We start from the raw sequence: 6,425 nt of genomic DNA, 5'->3' as shown, positions 1-6,425 counted from the left end.
TCTCTACCATTTGGGGCCACGGTGGTTATCGGGGGTAGTGCATCTGCTCTGGCTTTGGGATCCAGATCCCAGGTGGATCGAGTCCAGGTCAATTTTGGCAGCACAGGGATTGCAGTTTTGATCCATGTCAACACGGTTGGTCAGCAGGGGCCCTTCAGGAAGGTGTTCAGAGGAAGGGGCCGGGGCAGATGGCTGAAGGTCCTCTTGTTCTTCATGTGTAAGGTGTGCATCCCATCCTGGTCTTAGGGGGGAACTGGGGGGTGGAATTCGAGGCACAGAGGAGCAGAGAGCGAGAGGTAAGCTAAGAGGAGTGTCAGGAGGATCCTCAGAGTGAGAGACAGGTGGGGTTGCGGTTCCGGAAATAGTGGTGCTCCTGAGAAGCAGTGTGATCGGAGGGAGGAGGGCAGGAAGGTATATCATGAGGATCAGAGGGACAATTGTGGCCCGGTTGAGTGGGAAGGAGCTACTGGCTGGTGCAAGGGACCTCAGGTCTGTAATGATTTTATCTATGACAGGCCTACAGAATGGAGAGCATCAATGATGAGCCAGATGAGAGATATGCCAGATTGGACAACACAAGGATGGCACAGAAGACGTATCGGGAGGCACTGCTGGAACACAAAGATATTTTGTGTCCTGCTGGAGGGATTCATGCAGCACCTGCAGAAGGCAGGAAAGAGAGAGATAGAGGGAGGAGCATAAGGGACTGGAGTGCTCTTAACAAAGGGGCTGAGCTGTCAGAACTCTGCCACCCCCATGTTCTCTCACCCCTGACTTCACCTTCTATTCCACATCCTCACCCCAAGGCCTTCCTTCACCTGCCTGTTTTTGAGGCTCCCTTCAGAGTACCAGGACCTCCAGCACCCCTCCTTAGACAGGGGAAGTGGGAGAGGCAGGAAAGAGAGACCCAGATGTCACCTTTGAGGAGTTCTGTTTCCTGAGATGACCCTGAACTCAGCTAGTCCCTGACGGATCTTCATCTCTAGGAACCCAGGAAAGTGACTTTGATTAATGAAGACCATGGCTCTGGCACTCCCAGAGTTGCCCTGCAGGGTACTGGGGGGATGCTAGTCACTGAGAGCCTCAGAAAACAGGGAAGGGCAAGGACCAAAGGTACACATAGGCCCACAGCTTCCTCTGCAGAGCCCTTTCAGAGACACAGTCTCTGGGAATCAATCTGCATTTGGTCCTGAGCCTCAGAGCTCAGCAGTTCCTGCCCAGTGGAGTCTAATCTTGCCACACCTTGGATGTTCCCAAACTCTAAGGCAAGATTCCTGTCCTTTCTTTTTTTTCCCCAGGCCAGCTCCCTGCTTCATGCCCAGTGATAAGAAAAGACTCTGAGAAGTGTCTCATCTTGTCTCTTTTCCTAAGCAGTTTCTCTGACTGCTTTTTCTGTACTATTTTTTATTTTTAGTAAGAGACTTGAAAGTAATGGTCATTCACAGACAACTGGTCCAGGTACTACACTGAAAGAAGAGTAAGGGTGACCCTAGGAGAGCTCAGGTGGAAACTCACTGTTTTACACCTCAAACCACCTGTGTATCCTACTTCTGTTGTGCTGTAGAGATGAGAAAAAACAATGAGCATTGGGGACCCAAAGTTTCCCTCTCTCAGAAACTCACAGTCATGAACCAAGACTGAGAGGGGCTCTTGCAATGAGCAAAGAGGTGGGTTCATCCTTGCATTTGATACGATGATTTGCTTTTTGTTTTGTTTGTGATTTTCCATTTTCCTCCCATGAACCATGTCAGGATTTTTTTATGTTAACAGGCCCCTGTTAGGGCAAGCCTGGAAGGAAAGGCCCTGTCTCTCCTGTGCTCCCTTTGGCTGAACCGAAGGTTAGGAAAGGACCTTGATCCCACTTCTGCTCTCCTGATCAGCTAGTAATGGAGGCAAGCTTGATGCTGCTGCCTCAATGGAGTGCTGAGGGTTTTCTATTCTATGGACACCTCAGAGCCTCCAGCTATGGAAGCTGAGCTCCCCTGTGATAGTATCATTCTGGTTGTTGGGGTTTTAGTCTTGGGAACTTGCCAGCCACACCATGTTCAGTGAAGCTCAGGGAACCTTTGTCTTCACCAAACTCCTGTCCTGTGCAGTCTGTCTGTCTAAACGAGTAAAGTCTTACATTTTCTTAGAGACCTGAGAAAGGTGATTCTCTGAACTAAGCAAACCCATTCTTCTATGTGCCAGCAGAAAGAGAAATTACCACCACCACTAAACATTAACTCGAGTACTAGCCCTGGCTCCTACCTTTTTGGTGGATCCCAGCCATAGTATCATTGTGTTAAGGGTTAATCGGGAAGAGAGCCCCTATTATCTCCAGAATAGAGATGGGGTCCTATGAGGCAGCACTCTTGAGCCTAAGCTCAAGAATAGTTCCATCAGGAGGAAGAGGTGCCATAGCACCAAATCCACCATCCCGACAGCAAGCTGCCTGAGGCTACTGAGCCCCCATAACAAGGCTCTGGCCAATACAGGGCAGGTCCTCTTGCATCACAAAGCATGAAGTGTCTGTCTCACAAGGTTCCACAGAAGAGGGGTAAGAGAAAGGCCTCCATCAGTGGTGAACTGGTAGGGTAGGGGACCAATCTGGAGGTTCTTCCCATCCATGAACAATAAATACAGCAATTATAAATACAGAATTATTCTTTAAAATGTAAAAACTATTTAATCCAAAAGTATTCAGGCCTGTGAGTCTACCAGGAGGATGGATAGCTCTTTAAAGGAGTCTTCTATTAGGCAAAAAGATTAAGTTCTTTGTACTGCTGTGCTACTTAGTGGTACCCTCAGAAAACTGGCTACCTTAGAAAAAGTCTTCTTCAGAAAATTGTAATCTTTTGTTTTGTTTTGTTTTGTTTTTGGCCCACACCTGGTGATGCTCAGGAGTTACTCCTGGCTATACGCTCAGAAATTGCTTCTGGCTTGGGGGATCATATGGGACCCGGGGGATATCGAACCACTGTCCATCCTAGGCTAGCGCAGGCAAGGCAGATGCTTTACCACTCTGTGCCACCCCTCTGGCCCCAGAAAGTTTTGATCTTGACTCAAAAGTTAGGCTTGGCTAAAGGAAGTATGGACTGGAACTAACAGTTAACCGTATTTCTTACCTCTGAGTCAGGAGTATTTTATTAAGAGAGATCTTAACTACCAATATTTTCTATGATTCCTGATAAGCATTTTATGTTTTCCTCATGGTTGAAGAGATAGACAGTTTGAATTATTACAGAGCCTCTGTTCATGTACTATTAAGATTTGAACACTTAGTGTTGCAGCCATCTATAAATATGAGCAAAGATATAATTTATATAAAATTAAATATGGTCATAAAACACTAGCAGTCTCATGTCTTGCAAATAGAATATTTTAAAATTGAACCTACTTAGAAGTAAAAGAACTTTCTAGACATAGCTTATTGGGTTTTGACATTTTAATTTTTAGCAAGCAATAATGATTTAAGGTAAATTAGCTAAGAGATAATTGTTACCTTGGGGAAATAATACCAGGAAGTGGGACATAAAACAATTAATTTCTATTGATGGAGGAAAGATATTCTAAGCAGATAGTAACAGATACAATATTAGTGAGAAATTTTTATCACATCTTTTTAGTTACAAGTAAATCAAGAAGGCAAATAATTAAAATGCACATATCAAATACGTGAGCATAATTAAAATGGTGGGGTAACACCAAGCCCTGCCACTGCACCACTTTTTCTGGTTTTGTTTTGCTTTATTTTTGTTTTTGATATTATCTCACTTCTCTTTTTTCTTCCACTTTTTTCTTTCTTTTTCACTTTTGTGGATATTATTTGGTGATTTTTTTCTTTCTATTTTAGTAGTTGATACCGAGTTTTTTCTTCTCTTTTCCTTAACCTTTTTTTATCTCTAACAGAATAGCATAACTTGAATCATTCAGTCTCATAAACTGAGGGGGGAAAAGAATGATACCAGGACCAGTTATATGAACACGTAGTGTAAATAAAAAATGACCAGACTGGAACACCAAACAGAATAGATACCCAACCTATAACAAGCTGTAAGGCGGAGACCATTTGCAGTAGGATTCTGGGGGTAAAGGAGGGAGATGTGGGAGACATGCTGGGAACAAGAGTGGAGGGAGGATAACATTGGTGGTGGGAATGCCCTTCATTCATTGTCACTATGTATCATAAATAATTCTGTGTAAATGAACTTCAGTCACACTAAAAAAATAAATAAATAAAAGATTATAATGTGAAACTTTGCAAAGACTGATTCTTTATTTTAGCATTTTACTATTTGTTCTCAATTTTATCTCTGAATATATCCTATTGTTTATTTTCTTCTTAAATCTTTAAATTCATACTCATTCAATTTCTGTTTTTATTCACTGATAAATTAATTTGAAGTTGAAATGCTATTCTAATTAATACTTTATTATGATTCTTATTTAATAATATCTGTTTTTTTTCACTGATACCCAATTTTAAGCAATTTCAAGTTCCTTTGTAAATTCTCTTTTAACTTAAGAGTAAGTGAAATGTTGCTACATTTTCAATTATGCTTTTCTGTTGAGTTTTAGTATTTTTGAACAAAAGATAAAGAGCAATGTCTACATAACACTCCTTTTCTTACAGACAAAATATTGTCTTTAGCTTATACTATGGACCACATAAAATTTTAAATTTTTATGTATATGTATAAAATAAATGTCTTCTCTTTTTCTTGTATGGTTACAAAAAAAAGTTTGATCTATATTGCTATCTCTTGTTGGTCACCAGCCTCACAGAAAGTTTCCAAAGTAACAATAAAGAGAAAGACAAATATATAAATAGAATTAGTCCATGTTTTATTCTCTCCATAGCTTCTGTTATAAATCTATCCTGAATACTCCAGCTGTAGCAGCATACTGGTCTTCAGATTCACAAACCAGAAACTCTCATCGTCTTCATATTATATACACATGTATTAATACTAGTGATGTAGATCTTAGGCAGCTATAAATATGGGCTACAAGCTGTTGTGTGCTTTCCCCAGTAGCTTAAGTAATTGAAATTTTAGGACACTGATTACTTGGTACTCATGGATTCAACACTCACAGGTATAATAAAGAGCAATCTATTAAGTCTTTGGAATGTATCTACTTGTAAAGCCTGAGGTTGATGGTCAGACTTAGATGAACTGAACTTGTGAATTCAGAACCCATCTATCTACTGTTTTATTAACTATTTATCAAAACATGGGATATCTCTCGTGTCTCTTTAAGAAATAGGAGTTTATTTTACATTTCTAGATCAATTTTTACATCTCTCTCTCTCTCTCTCTCTCTCTGTGTGTGTGTGTGTGTGTGTGTGTGTGTGTGTGTGTAGCCACATCTATCAGTATTCAAGGCTTATTCCTGGTTTTTTGCTTAGAAGTTACCCCTAGAGGTGCTGAAGTCACTATAGGTATTGTCTATGATTGAATCAGGCTCTAACACATGGGGTTAGCACATTTCCTGTCTATATGGCCCTCTTTGTCATATTTATGGAAAAAAAATCTGTGTTTTAAGAATACTTTAAATCTGATTATTTTCTATTGTTCTATTAGGATACTGATTATTATTATAATTATTATTATTATTATTATTATTATTATTATTATTATTATTATTATTTTGGCCCTCACTTGACAGCACTCAGGGGCTACTCCTGGTTCTTTGCTCAGAAATCACTACAGACGAGGGAGGGACTTCAGAGCATAAAAACCGGCTATCCTTTGCAAAAGCTGGCTCCCTGTGTGTGACACCAGGCGGGGAAAATCCGCGAAAGTACACCGGCCCAGTGGGGCTCAGCTGTGAAAGACTGTGAGTGTGACCTGTCTATGTCTGTCTACTGTCCTCTTGCGTGAAACTCTTGCGAGTGGGGCAAAAAGAGCCTCCAGAAACCTCGCTCGCCCAGACGCCATTTTCAGGGAGGGACTTCAGAGCATAAAAACCGGCTATCCTTTGCAAAAGCTGGCTCCCTGTGTGTGACACCAGGCGGGGAAAATCCGCGAAAGTACACCGGCCCAGTGGGGCTCAGCTGTGAAAGACTGTGAGTGTGACCTGTCTATGTCTGTCTACTGTCCTCTTGCGTGAAACTCTTGCGAGTGGGGCAAAAAGAGGCTCAGAGGAGCACGGCCGCTCTGCTTCGCTACGCGGCCTTGCACTCTTTCTAAGGAAACAACTCCATTGCAACAAGAAGGAAAAATCACACTAAGAACGGCGCTATATCACAGAAGCAAACATTTCTCTCTGGACTGTCTTCTCTGTTACATGCTCGGGCCTAAGATTTGACCCAGTGTGAGGCTTCATCCACGGAGGACTCCCCTCCCTTAGAGGCAAGTCAGCCCATCCAGAAAGGGAGGAGCCAGAGGAGTGTGCTGCCTACATCATATAGACAATGAATACCACTACAACACGTAGAA

The 6,425-nt window shown here is 41.9% G+C and overlaps 1 pseudogene; it reads left to right on the top strand.

Annotated features, from left to right (window-relative positions):
* Positions 1-524: 524 nt before the first annotated feature.
* Positions 525-6,425, top strand: part of LOC126014382 (26S proteasome non-ATPase regulatory subunit 14-like) — a 108,014-nt pseudogene continuing 102,113 nt past the window's right edge.

Source organism: Suncus etruscus, chromosome 7 (genome assembly GCF_024139225.1).
Source record: "Suncus etruscus isolate mSunEtr1 chromosome 7, mSunEtr1.pri.cur, whole genome shotgun sequence".
In the NCBI taxonomy this organism is placed as follows: Eukaryota; Metazoa; Chordata; class Mammalia; order Eulipotyphla; family Soricidae; genus Suncus; species Suncus etruscus.
Note: the sequence above shows the minus strand (reverse complement) of the source record. Positions and strands in the feature narration are given on the sequence as shown.